The sequence below is a fragment of the Bubalus kerabau genome, chromosome 1, assembly GCF_029407905.1.
Source record: "Bubalus kerabau isolate K-KA32 ecotype Philippines breed swamp buffalo chromosome 1, PCC_UOA_SB_1v2, whole genome shotgun sequence".
In the NCBI taxonomy this organism is placed as follows: domain Eukaryota; kingdom Metazoa; phylum Chordata; class Mammalia; order Artiodactyla; family Bovidae; genus Bubalus; species Bubalus kerabau.
Genome location: NC_073624.1, coordinates 228,135,251 through 228,156,893, shown reverse-complemented (window position 1 = coordinate 228,156,893; position 21,643 = coordinate 228,135,251). Strand labels below are relative to the sequence as shown.

The window sequence follows — 21,643 nt, the reverse complement described above, 5'->3', positions numbered from 1 at the left end:
CTTATTGTTTCATTAGATGAAAACTATTCATATGTTTATAAATTCATAGTATCTGTTTATAACTCACTTGAAGACAGAATTGTTACCCACTGGCATTTTGAATACTTAGGAAAGTCTTGAAATTCCTTATGATCAAGTAGGAAAAAAAAAAATTTACTCCATGTAACCCAAGAGAGTAGAGCTAGAATCTGACCAAAGTTAGAGGCTGTTATGACTCCACTGAAAGGGAAATCTCTCTAGCAAGGAAATCTGTCCAGAAATAAAGCAGGTGGTTGTCTTAGAGAGATTGTCTTTTACACCAGAGATGGCAGAAAAACCACAACTAACACTTAGGAGATCACATGCACGGGCTGCTACTATTTGAGCCTGGGTAGAATAAGTGGATTTTAAACTATAAAATTTGAATGCTATATAGAAACCTATGTAGAAATAACTAGAAACAATGGGGTTGGTATAGGATTAAGAAAGCGTTCAACATAGAGATTTGAAATTAAGCATTTTTCTCTTGGATCCTTATATATAAGGATACTAATGCCAACCACAAATTTAGATCAATATCAATTTGTAGGCATCATGTTGAATTTTATTAATTGAAAGCTTGAAAATCATAGTTTCTGGAAGAATAAAAATATTAAAAAAAAAATTTTCTGCATTAAGGAATCTAGCACCCTGGTAAGGAAGCCAATACTTGCCTCAGAAATGATTCAACAGAACATAAAATATTAACGTGTCATAAAAGAAGTACAAGTGAAATGTCCAGGAAAGATGTATTATTTCTATCTGGAAGATAGCAGTGGGCCTTGAGGATTAAGAATATTTGAACATGTGGGGATGGTAATGTAACTGATTTTTCAGCAGAATGACACACACAAAATTCCAGGAGCAAAATAATGTGGGGTGTCTATGAAAGAATATGTAGTACTCCTTTTGACTGTGTTGATATATGAGAAAGGAAAGAGCAGAAAGTAACTTTAGAAGAGTGGGATGCCAGAATGACTAAAATAAACAATAGTGACCACAGAATGCTGGCAAGTGTTTGGAGAAACCAGATCTCTCATATGTTTCTGGTAGGAATGTAAATGGTGCAGCCGCTCTGGAAAGTAAGTTGGCAGCTGCTTACAAAACTAAACATATACTAATTATACTACCCAGTAATTGCACTCCTGGGCAATTATCCCAGAAAAATGAAAACTTACATCCACACAAAAACCTGCAGTAGCTTTATTTATAATATCTCCAAATTGGAAACAACTACAATGTCCCTCAATAGGTGAATGGTTAAACAAACTTTGGGCTTCCCTGGTGGCTCAGTGATAAAGAATTTGTCTGCCAATGCAAGAGACTCAAATTTCATTCCTGGGTCAGTTGAAAAGATCCCCTGGAGGAGGAAATGGCAACCCACTCCAGTATTCTTACCTGGGAAATCCCATGGACAGAGGAGCCTGGCAGGCTATAGTCCATGCGGTTGCAACAAGTTGGATACAACTAAAGCAACTGAGCATCTAAACAAATTTTAGTACACTGAGCCATGGAATCCTATTCAGCAATAAAAAGGAATCAATTATGTATACATGTAACCACTTGCATGGATTTCAAGGGCATTATTCTAAGTGAAGGAAGGCTATCTCCAAAATGCATATAATGTAGGTCAATTTATATAACATTCAAAATTACAGACATGGAAAACAGATTGTCAGAGGTGAAGGATGGCTGTTGGAGAGGGAATGGAGGGTATGGATGGACTCTACTGAAGTAGCATGAGGGAAATCTTTGTGGTGATGGAAAATCCTATATCCTGATTGATGACACAACTATGCATTCAATAAAATAACATGGAACCACTCTGATACATTTCATCAAAATAAAATTCCTAGTTTTGCTTTTATACTATAATTATGTAAGATTTCATTATGGGGGAAACTGGGTAAAGAATATACAGGACTTCTTCATATGGTACTATCTTAGCAAAATTCCAAAAAAAAAAAAGGTTTTAAAACATGTAGATTACAAAATCCTTTTTTTCTATAAAGCTAACCATATACTTATCACTGGACTCAGAAATCTCACTTTTAAGTATTTATTCAAAAGAAAATTAAAATATATGTTCATATAAAACTTATAAAAGAATATTTATAGCAATTTTGTTCATAATCACTGAGAAACAGACATGATCCAAATGTACGTCAGTTGGTGAATGGATTAAAAAAAAACTATTGCACATCCTTACAGTGGATTTTTATTCAAGAATAAAAAGAAATGAACTACTCCACCATGGATGAACATTAAGAACATTATTCTAAGTGAAAGAAACCAGATACAAAATTCCACTCATATGACAGTTTTAAAGTGACAAAATTACAAGGGCAGAAGTCAGATCAGTGGCTTCCAGGGGCCATGAACCAAAGGACAGGATACAGAATTGACCACAAAGGTGCACATGAAAATACTCTGTGGTAAAGTGTGTTACACAAGTGACTGTTAATCGTAACTTATGCAAATATACACCCAAAACTTTGAATTTTGCCTTTATAAATTTCACTTCAATAAACTCAACTTTAGCAAAAAAAATTGACATTCAATATCATACTATTTCAAAAAATTTATATATATATGTATATCTCTCTCAAGGAAGACAGAAATGGATTTACATGACAATCCTAACATTTGTTATCTCTGAGAGAATTACCTATGATTTTTCATATTTCTCTTTCATTTTTCTTGTCTGATAAGTTTTTTGCACCAAGTGGGTATTATCTTTAAGAACAAAAATGCTAATTTTAAAAATTAGTTAAGCATTTTTAGGGCAGGATAGGACACAAAGTCATCCAGCTCTCTTGTTTAGTTTACAGATGAAGATATGAGGGTTAAGACAAATAGAATGATTTTTCCTAATTACTTAAATTTAAAGGGTTTACCAGGTGGCTCAATGGTAAAGAATCTGCCTGCCAATGCAGGGGATGAAAGGGATACAGGTTCAATCTCTGGATCAGGAAGGTCCCCTGGAGAAAGAAATGGCAACCCACTCAATTATTCTTGCCTGGAGAATCCCAAGGACAGAGGAGCCTGGTGGGTTACAGTTCATGGGGTCACAAAGCACCATTTGCTAAGACTAACAGAATGATTTTTCCTAATTATTTAAATTTAAAACCACACATCCACAGTACCTTGATCTCCTAAGTTGTATGATCTAACTGCAAATGTCATAATTTATTTTGATAGAGGGCGCAGTTTTCATCCTTCCAGACTCCTGCTTCTTAATGCCAAAGCAAAGTGTTTCAGGATTCCTGGCCGATCTCCTGCAGGTGGATCCCAATACTGTCTGGACAGAGAAGATTAATTCTCTAACCTGTACCACAGAAGACGAGTAGTTTTTGGAAATGTGTAACTTGCTAGCATATTGATCTCAGCAAACATGATAAGAGAATCATTCACTTTATAGAATTGTTGAGCAGACTGACATGATTTGTGAAAAGGTTAAAACAGCTATTATTATTGGTAGCAGTTCAAGTTATACATGCTGAAGCCTACTTGAGAGTCAATGGAGATATAACTTAGAAATGTTGGCTTTGGAGCAATGCTGCTGCTGCTAAATTGCTTCAATCGTGTCCAACTCTGTGCGACGGCATAGACGGCAGCCCACAGGCTCCCCGGTCCCTAGGATTCTCCAGGCAAGAATACTGGAGTGGGTTGCCATTTCGTTCTCCAATGCATGAAAGTGAAAAGTGAAAGTTAAGTCGCTCAGTCATGTTGGACTCTTAGCAACCCCATGGACTGCAGCCTACCAGGCTCCTCCATACACGGGATTTTCCAGGCAAGAGTACTGGAGTGGGGTGCCATTGCCTTCTCCTGGAGCAATGCTATCTGAATTCAAAAACTGACTTTTTGGCTGTGTGACCAGGGATACTTTTCCTAAACTCTCTGTCTCAGTTTCTTAAACACTAACCTGAGAAGTGTTACATGATTGCCATGAGGATTACATGAGGTATTTCATGTAAAGTCTTTAGATGGTACCTCGAGTATGGAGAGTGCCCAGTGCTATCTGTTGTTAGAAAGGTCGTTTCATTAGGCTGCTGACAACATTGAATTAGAGACCACAACTGGGAAATCCACTTCTGGGTCTTTTAAACTGTTGAAATATTTTGTAGGAAGTGCTAAAAACCAGTGCTTAATTTTAGGTACACACCTAATAGACTCTGCTTCTGTGAAAAGAAGAGAAGTGAAAAGCAAAGGAAAAAAGGAAAGATATAAGCATCTGAATGCAGAGTTCCAAAGAATAGCGAAGAGAGATAAGAAAGCCTTCCTCAGCGATCAATGCAAAGAAATAGAGGAAAACAACAGAATGGGAAAGATTAGAGATCTCTTCAAGAAAGTTAGAGATACCAAGGGAACATTTCATGTAAAGACGGGCTCAATCAAGGACAGAAATGGTAGGGACCTAACAGAAGCAGAAGATATTAAGAAGAGGTGGCAAGAATACACAGGCTAACGGCTAAGTCCCCTCAGTCATGTCCGGCTCTGTGTGACCCCATAGACAGCAGCCTACCAGGCTCCCCCGTCCCTGGGATTCTCCAGGCAAGAACACTGGAGTGGGTTGCCATTTCCTTCTCCAATGCATGAAAGTGAAAAGTGAAAGTGAAGTCGTTCAGTCGTGTCCGACTCTTAGCGACCCCATGGACTGCAGCCTACCAGGCTCTTCCGCCCATGGGATTTTCCAGGCAAGAGTACTGGAGTGGGGTGCCATTACCTTCTCCACAGGAGAACTATACAAAAAAGAGCTTCACAACCCAGATAATCACGATGGTGTGATCACTGACCTAGAGCCAGACATCCTGGAATGTGAAGTCAAGTGGGCCTTAGAAAGCATCACTATGAACAAAGTTAGTGGAGGTGATGAAATTCCAGTTGAGCTATTTCAACCTGAAAGATGATGCTGTGAAAGTGTTGCACTCAATATGCCAGCAAATTTGGAAAATTCAGCAGAGGCCACAGGACTGGAAAAGGTCAGTTTTCATTCCAATCCCAAAGAAAGGCAATGCCAAAGAATGCTCAAACTACTGCACAATTGCACTCATCTCACACAGTAGTAAAGTAATGCTCAAAATTCTCCAAACCAGGCTTCAGCAATACATGAACCATGAACTTCCAGATGTTCAAGCTGGTTTTAGAAAAGATAGAGGAACCAGAGATTAAATTGCCAACATCTGATGGATCATCGAAAAAGCAAGAGAGTTCCAGAAGAATATCTATTTTTGCTTTATTGACTATGCCAAAGCCTTTGACTGTGTGGATCACAATAAACTGTGGAAAATTCTGAAAGAGATGGGAATACCAGACCACCAGACCTGCCTCTTGAGAAACCTGTATGCAGGTCAGGAAGAAACAGGTAGAACTGGACATGGAACAACAGACTGGTTCCAAATAGGAAAAGGTGTACGTCAAGGCTGTATATTGTCACCCTGCTTATTTAACTTCTATGCAGTGTACATCATGAGAAACCCTGGGCTGGAAGAAGCACAAGCTGGAATCAAGATTGCTAGGAGAAATATCAATAATCTCAGATATGCCGATGACACCACCCTTATGGCAGAAAGTGAAGAGGAATTAAAAAGCCTCTTGATGAAAGTGAAAGAGGAGAGTGAAAAAGCTGGCTTAAAGCTCAACATTCAGAAAACGAAGATGATGGCATCTGGTCCCATCACTTCATGGAAAATAGATGGAGAAACAGTGTCAGGCTTTATTTTTGGGGGCTCCAAAATCACTGCAGATGGTGATCGCAGCCATGAAATTAAAAGACGCTTACTCCTTGGAAGGAAAGGTATGACCAACCTAGATAGCATGTTCAAAAGCAGAGATATTACTTTGCCAACAAAGGTCCGTCTAGTCAAGACTATGGTTTTTCCAGTGGTCATGTATGGATGTGAGAGTTGGACTGTGAAGAAAGCTGAGTGCTGAAGAATTGATGCTTTTGAACTGTGATGTTGGAGAAGACTCTTGAGAGTACCTTGGACAGCAAGGAGGTCCAACCAGTCCATTCTAAAGGAGATCAGCCCTGGGTGTTCATTGGAAGGACTGATGCTAAAGCTGAAACTCCAATACTTTGGCCACCGTATGCAAAGAGTTGACTCATTAGAAAAGACTCTGATGCTGGGAGGGATTGGGGGCAGGAGGAGAAGGGGACGACAGAGGATGAGATGGCTGGATGGTATCACGGACTCAATGGACGTGAGTCTGAGTGAACTCCGGGAGTTGGTGATGGACAGGGAGGCCTGGCGTGCAAAGAGTTGGACATGACTGAGTGACTGAACTGAACTGAACTAATAGACTCCAGGTGAGGGGAGTTATTTCCTTCTTGGTACCCCTTGCTTTGGACAACTTATTGTACTCCAGCTGGTATAGTTTTGTAAGGAACTGGGTCGCTCTTAATGAACAATAGCCGCACATGGCTGGACAGACTGACAGGTCTTCTGAGTCATCAAGAAGCAATACCTTTTCAAATAGTTTAGAAAATCAAACAGCTCACTCTAAGCCCATAAGTTTTCAAATACTTCACCTGTTGAAAAGAGAGGAAGTGGCTTATTATCCAGCAGGGAATGAGACTGGAGGGAATGCCTTTTCTTTCTGTTACCAGCCTCTTACGCCTTTAGCTCATTTGCAAGTTCATGAATAAAGTCAAAATAGTGTTTGATATGGAATTAGGAAGCCTTTTAATTCCAGTCCTCACTTTTATCCAAAGTGAGGGAGATTAAATTCCTAAATTACTAATGAGGTGAGGCACACTGGGAAATGAAAAAAGGGAACAAAAAGAAGGTAGACCAATTAAACTGTACTAATGAAATGTATCAACCAATATAATAATATTGCTTCACAGAAGATATTTAAGATACTGAAAATACTCTGTATAATCCTATAATGGTGGAAACAGGCATTATACATTTTATACATTTGTCCAAACCCATAGAATGTACACTATCAAGAGGGAGCCCTAATACATGTATATATATGGCTGAGTCCCTTTGCTGTCCACCTGAAACTATATTCCAATATAAAATTAAAAGTTTTTAAAAAAATAAATACAAAAGTGAACCTGAATGAAGATATAATTAAACAATATAAAAGGAAGGAATTTCTGAGCCATAAGGTGTTAAGAAGAAGCCAGTCACTCTTCTTGGTGAAGACTGGTATTGTGTGCCTCAGCTCCTGTCTTTATCAGGTATTATATATTTACCTACAAGTCTAGCTCGTCACATCTCAAAATCTCAAACAAGTATGTGAGGTTTGGAGAAGAAGAGAGGGAAGCTCTGACACAATTTTTTTTTTTTTTTTTTGCCTCTAGATGAATGACTATATGCAATTTTTAAATTAAAGTTAGTCCTTAAAAAATACAATTTGTTGTCATCTGGGCGAGGTTGCATTGTAAGATGCCACTGCTGTGAGGGTGACTGACTGCGGCACCAGGCCAAATCCATTGTGGGTGTGGAGACATCCAGAATAATAAAGTATCACTCCACCCTGTTGTCTTGTCACCTAATTAACTGGTGTGCTCTGAAAACAACTCTTGGGAGTCAAAATAATCTCTCATCTTAGACCTGTGATGCAATGGGAAAATGGCAACCTACTTAGGGTGGAAATGAGGAACATCCTCTGACGTTGGTTTTCTGGGAAGGGAGGCAAGAGGAGAGAAATGGGCACTGTAATTCCCATGGAAGTTCACTCTTGATTCCTTGCCCACTTGGCCTAGGCTTCTGAGCTCAGCAGAAGGTGCTTGCATAACCCAAGCAGCTTAGCCCCAGGCCTCTTCTCCAGGGGTGGAAAAAATTAATATCATCTTAGGGCCAAATAAATGCCTTTGTCAGAGTTCACTTTTTCCTTTCATTTCTCATGGAAGTAAACAGTGAGAGTAGATATGAGGTGAATCCTCTCACCAAAGGAAAAAATACTGAAAACCTTTCAGGTCAGACCCTAACAAGAAAACACACAGCCCTCTTGAGTCTCCAGTCTTGGCAAGAGTTCAATACCCGAAGAACCAGGTGTATTGATATATAAATTTATGAATAGTCACAAATGTGTCATAGTCTTTGAGCAGGAATGGGTCATAGTATATGCTACTATATTAAAATATCTTCATTTTATCAGTAAGAGGAAGCCATAGATTCAAGGACAAATAGCTAGAGACTAGGAGAGCTAGAACCTCATTTCACTTCTCCTGACTCCTAGCTTCATGTAATTTTTCCCAATCACAACTTTTTCACTCACTCATTCATTGCCTGATTTGAGGATTGACTGTTCAACACACTGTATGTCAGGGAATAAACTCAGACTCATAATGGGATTTGACTGCTCATTTACATTTTAAATAGTTTTAATTTATTTTAAGTAGAGGCAGTTTTGCGCCCCCCACCCCCCACCCCCGGGACACTTAGCAATGTATGGAGATGTTTTTGTTTATCACAATTAGGGATATTCTATGGCCCCTAGCAGAAAGTGACTGGGAATGCTGTTAAACATTCTGAAAGGCACAACTCTCCCCACCCAAACAAAGAATTATCCAATCTAAAATGCCAATAGAGATGTTCAGAGACTATACTCTAGCGCTATTAACCAGAACTAACTACAAAGCTTCATTGATTATCTTGGTGATTATACAGTTGATTCTAGAACAAGGAATTTGGCTATATTCCACAGGGAGTATAATGTACTGATAGAAAAGTCAAGTGATACTTATTTTTGAATGTTTTACAGGATTAGCCAATTTCTTATTTCTGATTTTAAAAATAAAATCCTCCCCTGAGTACAGAACATATGAACAAATCTTAAATCCATCAATAACACATTTTTGAGAGAAAGAACCATTAAAAAACATGTAGAATACTGGGCATTTTACTTAGGTCTTCTGTTTCCTCCATGCTTTCCAATCATTACTTTTTCAAAAGCATCTCCAGAGCTGAACTTCTTGTAGATCTAATGTCAAGATCCTTTCCTTCCAAGGATCTTTCATGAGTGACTTTTCACCTTTGATGAAACTTCACCAAGTTACTTACCTAGGGATTCACAGCTGGTCACATACAAAGGTTTATTTGTATTTCTGATCCTTTTCACTGTTAAAACCATGGTTTACCTTATATTTGCATTCCCAAGGGTGCTTTCCTCACTTCCATTCTTCCTGCTTCTTCAGAATTTTCCTAAGTGTCTTCTGTTCTTACTTTGGAGGTGGCAACATTTCTGTCTTTGCTATATGTAGTTCAATGTTTAAACAACAGAATTTGTTCAAATATAACCTTGAATATAATGATGCAAGTGAAAAAGTGAAAATGTTAGTCAGTCGTGTCTGACTCATTGCAACCCCATGGACTGCAGTCCTCCTGACTCCTCTGTCCATGGAATTCTCCAGGCAAGAATATTGGAGTGGGTTGCCAGTCGCTTCTCCAGGGAATCTTCTGAAACCAGGGATTCAACCCGGGTCTCCTGCAGGTAAACTGCAGGTAAATTCTTTACTGTCTGAGTCAACAGAGAAGCCTGAATATAACCATAACATACATAATAAATAAAAGTGTTTTGTTTCCAAACAGAGATGGGAGGACTAGTATGCTTCACCTAGCCTCCCCCTACATTACAAGTACAGTTGTTCAGTCATTAAGTCCTGTCTAACTCTGCGACCCCATGAACAGCAGCATACCAGGGTTCTTTGTCCTTCACTATCTCCCAGACTTGCTCAAACTTATCCATCGAGTCAGTGATGCCATCCAACCATCTCATCATCTGTTGCTCCCTTCTCCTCTTGCCCTCAGTCTTTCCTGGCACCAGAGTCTTTTCCAATGAGTCAGCTCTTCACATTAGGCAGCCAAGTACAAAGACCATAACTTTTCAAATCATTTGTACACATCTAGCATTTAGGATGGGGGTACCTGCCAAGACATATACTTTATTGATCAAAATGAAAGAAGAAAAAGATATAAACTGTTTGAAAAATCACAACAATGTCAAGTGTGTACTTTTCTCCCTATTTTCCTCCTATATCTCAGTTGCTCAGAGGTATGCTAAATATTCCTGTTATGAAGAACTGTATTTTTCTTCATTGAACACATTATTCAGATTAGCCATCGCTTCTCTTCATTTTTAAAGATGTCTTCTCATTTCCCATTATATCAAAACTGTTCATTCACTGTACTTGCTTCAGCAGCACACATAATGAAACTATTCATTCACTGATTTGCTGAGTCATTACTGAACATCAATTTCAAAGTTGGTGGAAGTTACTGAAGATGAATCAGATACAAGTCTTGCCTTCGAGGATCTTATAATAAGGTAGGCAAGGCGTATGCCCAATGTAGCTCTATTTTGAAATAAAAAGTGTTAATTGCCAAACAATATAGTGGCATGGGAATTTAGAATGAAAAATTGTACTATCAGCTGAAATATGAAGAAAATGTTTATAGGAGACATGAAATCTGAAAAAAAAAAGCCTTGAGAAATGAAATGAACCTTGAGAAATGGTGTCAACATAGAGATATGTGGGGTAAGACTCAGGATATGTATATCTGGATGAACAGTGATATTACAGAGTTTAATTTGACTGTAACAAAAGGTGAATGAAATAACAACAAATATAATTAGGAAAAGGTATTAGGTGCTCACTTCGGCGGCACATATACTAAAATTGGAATGATACAGAGATTAGCATGGTCCCTGCACAAGGATGACATGCAAATTCGTCAAGAGTTCCATATAAAAAAGCAAAAAAAGGATATTGGGACCCAATGTAAAGGACGTAATACCTGGATCTCGGGACTCATTCAGCTTTATCTCCCATGGCTTCTTCTACCTGATATTTTTTAGTATCAAATATTTTATAGGAAGTCTGAATACCATATTAATGCTCTATTAAAATAAACATCTTTGTTACTTATTCTGCTTTAAATATTTGCTGAGTATGGACAACTTTTGGCATGCCAAATTGAAGAGCAATATGATATTCCTTTATAAATTAGAGAATATAATAAATGGAAACTGTTCTCACTTACATATAATAAGGGAATGTTATTTTAACACTTGGCCAAAATTAGAACAAATGACATTTAAAGTGGAGTTGAAAAAGATATTTTACTGGGAATGAGCTAAGCTTTATGAGTAATATTTGGAAAAAAAGTAAAATGAAAAATTATCAAAGTTGTTTGAAAAAAATATTACAAGCTGTGGTTTTGAAATATATTTAAGAGAAGTGAAAGTTACTCAGTTGTGTCCAACTCTTTGGGACCCCATGGAGTATACAGTCCATGGAATTTTACAGGCCAGAATACTGGAGTTGGTCACCTTTCCCTTCCCCAGGGGTTCTTCCCAAACTAGGGTTCAAACCTACGTCTCCCACATTGCAGGCAGAGTCTTTACCAGCTGAGCCACAAGGGAATCCCAAGAATACTGGAGTGGGTAGCCTATCCATTCTCCACGGGATTTTCCCAACCCTGGAATCAAACCGGGGTCTCCTGCATTACAGGCGGATTCTTTACCAACTGAGCTATCAGTATTCTATCTTTATCTCTTTCTCTCTATCTATCCCAATGTTCAGTCATGATAACAATTACTATGGCAAATGCCATAACAGATTGGTGGTGCTAAGAAAAAGTGTTGCCATGTGATAATTTCCCTTAACAATGCTGATTACCATGCCAAACATACCTGCTTTAGGAGAAACATTGGAACATTGACTAATTACAAGTCATCTGGCCTTGGACAAGTTACATTGTCCTCTCAGAACAAAGATTATTCATTTATGCCACAGAGAGACTAGACCAACTGACTTCTAATTTCGAATAATAACAATAATAGTAATTTTGTCTCCCATGATGCATTACCTGTCTATGAGGAAATTGCCCTGCCCAATTCATCTGAGGAAAAAGCAGCTCTAGGATATTTTTTGAGTACGGGAAGACAAGGGCATTAGCTGGACAAAGGTGGACATATGGTCCTAGGGCAGTCAATCCATAGGTTGAGAATACTTTGCTCTGAATAAGAGAGGCAATGGATGCTATTTTAGCTAAATAACCCTCTATTTTAGCTAAATTTTCCTGATGGAATATGAGTGGTACAATATGGAGAAAATCAAAATACTGACAAACAAAAAAATAAATAAGACATAAAAAAGTAGCTTAAAGCTAGGATAATAGTGAAGTCAGAAGAACTAATGAAGGGCTGCAGAAAGGAAATCTGTTGTTCCCAGAAATAAAGGCAGGACAGGGGTTCTAAGTATTGCGATTACATCAACAGAACTCTCGACAAAATATGAAACTCAAAATCGTAAAATTACTAATCACCAAAACATGTCTACAGCAGTTCAACACACTTGAATTTTACCTTGGTGACTATGCATTGATTGTAATGTAATATCAAAACCTTAAAAAATAAAACTCTGGTACCTCAGCTTTGTAGGTTCCTTAAGTATACTGTCAGTTTTCCTATTGGATCATTTATTTGAACTGCTTTCAGTCTTCAACCAAAGCCTTTTGGGAGTTCCCCTACTATCCTTCTTTCTTCTTTTTTATTCAACTTCAGTAGAAACTACATAACTTCAGATTCACCCTCTTAAAAAAAAAGCTTCAGTGTACTGTACAGTATTAACTATAAGCACAAAGCTGTACAGCTGATCTCTAAGCTTTTTCATCTTGCATGCCTAAAGCTCTAAACTGATTAAACAACTACTTCCCATTTATCCCTCCCCCTAGCCCCTGGAACCCATCCTTCTACTTCCCATTTCAATGAGTTTGACTACTGTGGATAAAGTGGAATCATGGAACATTTGTCTATCTGTGTCTGTCTTGTTTCACTTAGCATAATATCATCAAGGTTCATCTATGTTGTAGCATGTGATAGGACTTCCTTCTTTTCTGTGGCTGAATAACATCCCATTGTATGTGTATACCACATTTTCCACCTATTATCCTTCTTTCTTATTGGCACATGTTATCCTCACAATACGTTCTCATTACTAGAGGTAGCTTGGGTAAAACTTCTCCTGAGGGCCTAGAGAACTATGTTTTTCACCTGTCATCTTATTTAATGTTCCCCATAGACCTATGAATTGTTTTTTCTCCATTATAAAATTAGAAACTGAGGCTAAGAATCTTAACCTAAATCATAAAACTAGAGAGTAGCACAGACTGGATTCAAACCTAGAGACATGTGACCACAGAGGCCATGCTATTGTGCTGCCTTCCAGATTTGAAACACCAACAGTGGGAACGTAAACTGGTGAAGCCTATGGAGAACAGTATAGAGGTTCTTAAAAAAAACCTGAAAACAGAGCTACCATATGATCCAGCAATCCCACTTCTGGGCACATATTTGGAGAAGACTGTAATTCAAGAAAATACATGACCCCAATGTTCACAGCATTATTTACAATAGCTAAGACATGGAAACCCAAATGTCTATAACTGAAGGACGGATAAAGATGTGATTCATATAAACAATGTAATACATACTCTCAAGAATGAAATAATGCCATTTGCAGCAACATGGATGCAACTAGAGCTTATTATACTAAGTGAAGTAAGTCAGATAAAGAACGACCATATGATGCCACTTATATGTAGAATCTAAAATATTGTACAAATGAACTTATTTATGAAACAGAAATAGACCCACAGACATAGAAAGCAAACTTATGGTTACCAAAGGGGATAGGGGGTGGGGAGGGACAAATTAGGAGTTTAAGATTAGCGAATACAAACTACTATATGTAAAACAGATAAACAACAAGGTCTTACTGGTCCTATAGCACATGGAACTATATTCAATACCCTGTAATAGACCATAAGGAAAAGGATATGAAGATAATATATTTATACATGTATGGAGAAGGCAATGGGAACCCACTCCAGTACTCTTGCCTGGAAAATCCCATGGACAGAGAAGTCTGGTAGGCTGTAGTCCATGGGGTCGCTAAGAGTCGGGCACGACTGAGCGACTTCACTTTCAATTTCCACTTTCATGCATTGGAGAAGGAAACGGCAACCCACTCCAGCGTTTTTGCCTGGAGAATCCCAGGGACGGAGGAGCCTGGTGGGCTGCCGTCTATGGGGTCACACAGAGTCAGACATGACTGAAGTGACTTAGCAGCAGCAGCAGCAGCATACATGTATAACTGAATTACTTTGCTGTATACCAGAAACTAATACAGTGTCATAAATCAACTATATTTTAATCAAAAAAAATTTTTTTTGATACCAGCATGTTGTAATCACACACTTCTGGCTGAAAATAATAGCATAATATTTTTCAAAATATTTTCATATATTTAGTTCATTGAATAATAGAACTGTTTTATGTTCCTATGTGGGAGATAAATGAGAAAGGTAATAACATTCTCATTTTACAGATGAGGAAACCTAATATTCCAGCAAATCTAGAGACAAACTAATTCAGAGGACATGCTTTAGAGCCAAACTTCTCCACATACCAGGTATATTAACTATGGCATCTCTTCAGAAGAGGAGAAATAATGACATTGATCTCACAAAATAATGTGAGGATTAAAGTTAAATGAAATCTAGCTCAATAATTGGCAAATAAAAGATGTCCAATAAATGACTATTCTCTTCCTCTTCCATTCCAGATCCCACCCAATTCTTTTTAAGAATTAAATCACACTGTCCTGAATAGTCACCAAACTCTCCAAGGTCAAATCATAATGTAAAATGCATGGAGTATGATTCATCATATAGGATTTCCTTAGATTTAAAGAATGTCATTTTATCCAGGACTACTCATGTCTATTTATGTTCACTTGCTAATTTATTTCTACCCCACCTTCTTCTAAAAAGTATTTGAGGCCAGCAACTCAACTTCTAAATCAAATTTCCTGAATATAAACAGGCTCCTCTGTCCATGGGATTTTCCAGACAAGAATACTGGAGTGGGTTGCCATTGCCTTCTCCGAACATAAACATAAGACAGCTTATTCTTTCTGAGGTCTCCAAGGAATTGTTTCCAAGCAAACAATTGCCTACAGAAAAGGAAAGAAGTGCTAAGGTACAAAGATCTGAAAGCCACATACATTTAGAAATGAGCACTGATTTCATCTGTGAGATAGTGGAGGAGCCTGACAGGCTACAGTCCATGGGGTCACAAAGAATCTGACATGACTTAGCAACTGAACAATAAAAACTGATTTCATCATCAAGAACAACTTCATCCTAAATATCTGCAGTTTCTGAGCCCCAATTTCCACATTGGCTAAATAAGAAATGGGGATTAGCGGATCCTTCATTTTCTTCTCAATATTATGATGTAACATTGTCATGTGGGAAGAGCATCAATCAGAATTCAAGTGGAGGAGAGTTCCAGCTGGTAAAAAGAGCCTCCCCTCTCCAACTGGCCTCAGAGAACACTCCCTCCTCTAGCATATACATACTGACTTGCTCACCCATTTGACACATTATTTTAATGATTAAGTTATAATTTGCTTTTGTTTTTAAAGCTGTATATCTAACAGAACAAAGTCAATACCTTATACACTTTCATAACCAAAATACCTAATAAAATACCAAATAACAGTGAATACTTGCTGATAAGGGAAACCTTTTTTTCTCCCCAAATTAAAAAATTTAAATTCCTTGAATCTGCTTACAATTATGAATGTTTCCTGGTCCACATAGACAATTTTCTGTCATTTTATTGGTCTCAGACATTGTAACAATAAAACACTTTTACCTTAATGATTGTATTTGATGCTTCCAATAATCTTAGATCATGCACAGTTTTGTTTGATCTACATTTTTATAACATTTTATAGCCAGGACACATGCCAAGTGAGGCACAATAGGTAGATTAGTTTTGGGGTCTAAACCCAACATTACCAGCCATGAAAGCTTCAGAAAATTACTTAAAATTTCTGAGCCGTGGTTGAGATTAAGGTATTTCATAGAATTATCATGAGGATTATTTAGAAAATATTTGAAAATTCCTTGGACTTTGTAGGTGCTTAATAAATGATAGCTATTAGTTCCATTAAAATAAAGGTATTGAAAAAATTAAGGTACTGGGAAGGAAAACATAAATCCATGTTTATTCAGAAATGAAGTGATTGTTTACACAGGAAGCTCAAAAGAACCATAAAAAAATTCCTGGAACTAATAAACAATTATGACAAGATTCTTCCAAACTTGATCCATAGATTCAATGCAATTCCAATCAAAATTTCAGCAAATTATTTTGTGGATATTGACAAACTGATTCTAAAATTTATATAAAGAGGTAAAAACACAGAGTAGTCAATACTCTGTTGAAGACATAAAATAAAGTTAAAAGAGTGATGTTACCTGACTTTAAGACTTACAAAGCTACAGTAATCAAGACAATGTGGTATTGGCTACAAGACATGCAGATCAATGGAACAGAATAGAGAACCCAGAAATACACACACATAAATATAGTCAACTTATCTTTGACAAAAGGAGAAAAAGGCAGTAAAATGAGACAAACATAGTCTTTTAAATATATAATGCTGGAACAAGTGAACATCCACAAGCAAAAAATAAATAAATAAGATGGACTTTACACCCTTCACAAAGATTAACTCAATAGAAACATTACTTCAAAATGTAAAATACAAAACTATAAAACTCCTAGAAGACAACACTGGAGAAAACCTAGACAACTTTGGGTGCAGTGATGACTTCTTAGACATAACACCAAAGGAATGATCCATGAAAGAAATAATTGATAAGCTGTAGATAATAAAAATTTACCTGAATCTTCCCCTTAATTTAATTGAGATTCTGAAAGCTCTAAAATATTAAGTCCTAATTAAAAATTAAAAAAAAAATTCCATCCTCAAAAGTTTTCCAATGACTCCTCCAAGCTTCAAAATATTCCTATTCATCTCTGTTTTGTAAAATTTACATAATTTGGCTATCACTTACTTATTGGAATATATGTGAATCTATGTGAGATCTTGGACCTTGATCATACCTTGGCTTATGAATATATCTGCTATTCCTCTTTTTGTTACTGTAGGAAGAGTAAGAATTTTAAGCTAGATACAAATTGAGTTTGAATCCAGGTTCTGCCTCTTCATACCCATGGGACTGTACACATTTCATTTAACCTAGCTTCATCTGTGAAAAGGTGATGGTAATATAAGGGTTGCTGATAATACCCGTAGTGCTTATAACTCAGGACTTGACACATAGTAGGCACTCACGTAGGGCTTCCTAGGGGGCACTAGTGGTAAAGAACCTGCCTGCCAATGCGGGAGACGTTAAAGTCATAGATTCAATCCCGGGGTCAAGGAGATCCCCTGAAGGAGGGCATAGAAACCCACTCCAGTATTCTAGCCTGGAGGATCCATGGACTATAGTCCATAGGATCGCAAAGAGTTGGACATGACCAAAGTGACTTAGCATGCACATACAGACACCTACTAGTTGGAAGTGATGGTAATACTGAGGATGACGGGGTTTTGACCACTGAGCAGATTTTCAGAGAGTAGAGAAAGTCTCTCTCTGAATAAAAACTTCAACTAAGTCCTAAGTTAATCAATACTTACTTATTTAGCTTGCATGTGTTTTTCCCTAACTACTAGAATACCTGATATCTAAACCCTATATTCTTTCTCATATAGCTCCTGGAGATGGTGAGGGGCAGGGAAGCCTGATGTGCTGCAGTCCATGGGGTTGCACAGTCAGACATGACTGAGGACTGAAAGACAAAATTCTATCTCATGCTGTTGTCTTTATGTAAATAAAACATTCACTAATCAGATGTTTTGGAGACTGTTGATGGAAGTTAATGATTAGAAGTATGGATTTTGGAAGGATTGTATCTGCCACCAACAAACTGCTTAAAACTTGGCATGTTACTTTATCTCTCCTTGCCTCAGTTTATTTATACATAAATTCTGAATGTAAAAGGAGTTCTCATAATTAAATTAACACTTACATTAAGTACTTAGAATAGTTCTTGACAATCAAAAGCTCTCAATTTCAGATAGTATTTGCTTATCATTATTATTTCATTTTTAGTTTTCTTTGATAACCTTCTCCCCAACTCCCTTTCAAAACATTTAGCATTATCTGGTCAAAGAAAGGGTCCTTTAAGCAGGATCCTCTATGACCCACCTCCCAGAATATTGGAAATAAAAGCAAAAATAAACAAATGGGACCTAATTAACCTTAAAAGCTTCTGCACATCAAAGGAAACTATAAGCAAGGTGAAAAGACAGCCTTCAGAATGGGAGAAGATAATAGCAAATGAAGCAACTGACAAACAACTAATCTCGAGAATATACAAGCAACTCCTACAGCTCAACTCCAGAAAAATAAATGACCCAATCAAAAAATGGGCCAAAGAACTAAATAGACATTTCTCCAAAGAAGACATACAGATGGCTAACAAACACATGAAAAGATGCTCAACATCACTCATTATCAGAGAAATGCAAATCAAAACCACTATGAGGTACCATTTCACACCAGTCAGAATGGCTGCGATCCAAAAGTCTACAAGTAATAAATGCTGGAGAGGGTGTGGAGAAAAGGGAACCCTCTTACACTGTTGGTGGGAATGCAAACTAGTACAGCCACTATGGAGAACAGTGTGGCGATTCCTTAAAAAACTGGAAATAGAACTGCCTTATGACCCAGCAATCCCACTGCTGGGCATACACACTGAGGAAACCAGAAGGGAAAGAGACACGTGTACCCCAATGTTCATCGCAGCACTGTTTATAATAGCCAGGACATGGAAGCAACCTAGATGTCCATCAGCAGATGAATGGATAAGAAAGCTGGGGTACATATACACAATGGAGTATTACTCGGCCGTTAAAAAGAATACATTTGAATCAGTTCTAATGAGGTGGATGAAACTGGAGCCTATTATACAGAGTGAAGTAAGCCAGAAAGAAAAACACCAATACAGTATACTAACGCTTATATATGGAATTTAGAAAGATGGTAACAATAACCCTGTGTACGAGACAGCAAAATAGACACTGATGTATAGAACAGTCTTATGGACTCTGTGAGAGAGGGAGAGGGTGGGAAGATTTGGGAGAATGGCATTGAAGCATGTAAAATATAATGTATGAAACGAGTTGCCAGTCCAGGTTCGATGCACGATACTGGATGCTTGGGGCTGGTGCACTGGGACGACCCAGAGGGATGGAATGGGGAGGGAGGAGGGAGGAGGGTTCAGGATGGGGAACACATGTATACCTGTGGCGGATTCATTTTGATATTTGGCAAAACTAATACAATTATGTAAAGTTTAAAAATAAAATAAAATAAAAAAAGGGTCCTTTAGTACTTAGTGACTTGAAATAGGATTCAATTTGGGTTCACAAAGGTTAAAAAGAAAAACACTGACCGTGCCAGGAGAGTTTGTGGAAATCAGCAGAATTTATCGAGTTTAGTGTACTAAACTCTGGCAAAAGTGTGAATTGGAAAAGTGTTTCTAAAGAGCATTGCAGAGCAATTTAACTTTGTTATGCCAGTGAAATAATAGAGCAAATGCACTAACCTGAACATATAAGATTGGTAATTGCACACCTTTATATAAAAGGAAATATCAACTTCAACCTATACCAAAAGGAAAATGGTAAAATAAACTATAGAATATTCACAAGTGTGTGCCCATAAGTCCCTGAAGCCTCACTCTCCATTACTATAGCCTATCTCAGTAAACATCTCCAGCTTCAATTCAATTTCTCCTAAAGCTTACGATTCCTACCTGACTCCTTTCTATCCTTTCTATATAATCTTTCGGTAAATCGGTAAGTAAAGTCGCTCAGTTATGTCCGACTCTTTGTGACCCCATGGACTGTAGCCTACCAGGCTCCTCTGTCTATGGGATTTTCCAGGCAATAGTACTGGAGTGGATTGCCATTTCCTTTTCCAGGGGATCTTCCCAACCCAGGGATCGAACCCGGGTCTCCCACATTGTAGACAGACGCTTAACCGTCTGAGCCACCAGTTACTTGCTGGGGCTGCTAAGTCGCTTTAGTCGTATCCGACTCTGCAACCCCATAGACGGCAGCCCACCAGGGTCCCCCGTTCCTGGGATTCTCCAGGCAAGAACCCTGGAGTGGGTTGCCATTTCCTTCTCCAATACATGAAAGTGAAGGAGAAGTAATTAAGGAGAGATAAGGAGGGCTGAGCTAAGGAGAGCTACAGACTTTCGGTAAGTCCCACCAATTCTTCTATTACATACTCTAAATTACTCAGTCGTTACCAACTGAGCTAAGCCATTTTCATCTCTCATATGGACTGCTGCTATAGCCTCCTCCTCAGTTTCTTTGCTTCCATGCCAATGAAGTTTTCACAGAGTAGTCTGAGATGTCTTAAAAATATAAATAAGATCAATTAAAACATCTTCGAGCTTCTGATTACTCCCCATCAAACCTCACATGCAGAGATAGATACAGATTTTCAGCTGTGGTCTACAATATGCTAGTGAATCTTTCCAATGTCATCCCGTGCTGTTGTTTCTTCTCGTGTACTATATTCCAGTACCATCAACCCTCTTACTGTTTCTCCAGCATGCCAAGCTTGTTCCTACCTTAGAATCTTATACCAGCTTACCCTCTGCCTAGAAAGTCTCTCCCCTAGATTTGTGAGTGGTTGATTTCTTTACAGGGTCAACTTAAATATTTCTTCTCAGATCTTTCTTCACAACCAAATCTAAAGCAGTCCCTCCATCTACTTCCTCCCCATTCCCATACATTTTCATGACACAGTTTATTGTCTTTGTAGAATAATATTTGGAATCCTCTTGCTATTAATCTGCTTGTGTGCATTACTTGCTCGGTCATATCTGACTCATTGCGACCCCATTGATTGTAGCCCACCAGGCTCCTCTGTCCATGGAATTCTCCAAGGCAAGACTTGAGTGGGTTGCCATTCTATTCTCCAGGAAATCTTACAACCAGGGATCGAACCCAGGCCTTCTACATTGCAGGAAGATTCTTTACTGTCTGACCACCAGGGAAGCCTGTTTACTTCTTCACTATTAATCTGTTTACTTCTTTACTATTTTTCTTTTCCTAGGAAGATCCCCTGGAGAAGGGAATGACAACGCATTCCAGTATTCTTGCCTGTGAATCCCACATACAGAGGAGCCTGGTGGGCTACAGGTCCTTGGGATCACAAAAAGTCAGATACAACTGAGTGACTAAGTCCAGTCCACTTAAATATAGACTCCATAACGCAAGGACATTACCTACGAGAGAACTCTGGATTATTTCTCAGATTTTACTCCATGAAAAGGTATTTCATGATTATTGTTATTATTATTATCATTATCATCATTATTATTGTTTATTGTCTGACTTAAGAATCTTTACATGGTTTTCACTATTTCAGAGCAAAAAACAAGAGCATTTCTTTACATAGATCTCATAAACCATATAGCTTCTCCCACTTATTTTTTCTTACACTCCCATTTAAAAAATAGTAAATCCATTAATCTGGTGCTGATGATTTTTATTTTTCCTTAAATCTTCTCATCACTGTCGTATTTTTATAAATTAGAATATTAATATATCACAATAGGACTTGAAAAATCTTTAAAAACCGTGTCAGTCATTTAACCTATCTTATTTCATATAACTATACTTAACAATCTGAAAAGACAGGAAATATTATGTCTGTGA

At 37.9% G+C, this 21,643-nt stretch overlaps 1 protein-coding gene and 1 non-coding gene across 15 annotated transcripts in view; one reads left to right on the top strand and one right to left on the bottom strand.

Annotated features, from left to right (window-relative positions):
- Positions 1-21,643, bottom strand: part of SPINK5 (serine peptidase inhibitor Kazal type 5) — a 268,353-nt gene that overhangs the window by 105,247 nt on the left and 141,463 nt on the right. The gene's annotated exons all lie outside the window — the stretch shown is intronic.
- LOC129642516 (U6 spliceosomal RNA) lies at positions 10,625-10,728 on the top strand. The gene has a single exon (XR_008709785.1). It is a non-coding gene; the product is annotated as a U6 spliceosomal RNA (small nuclear RNA).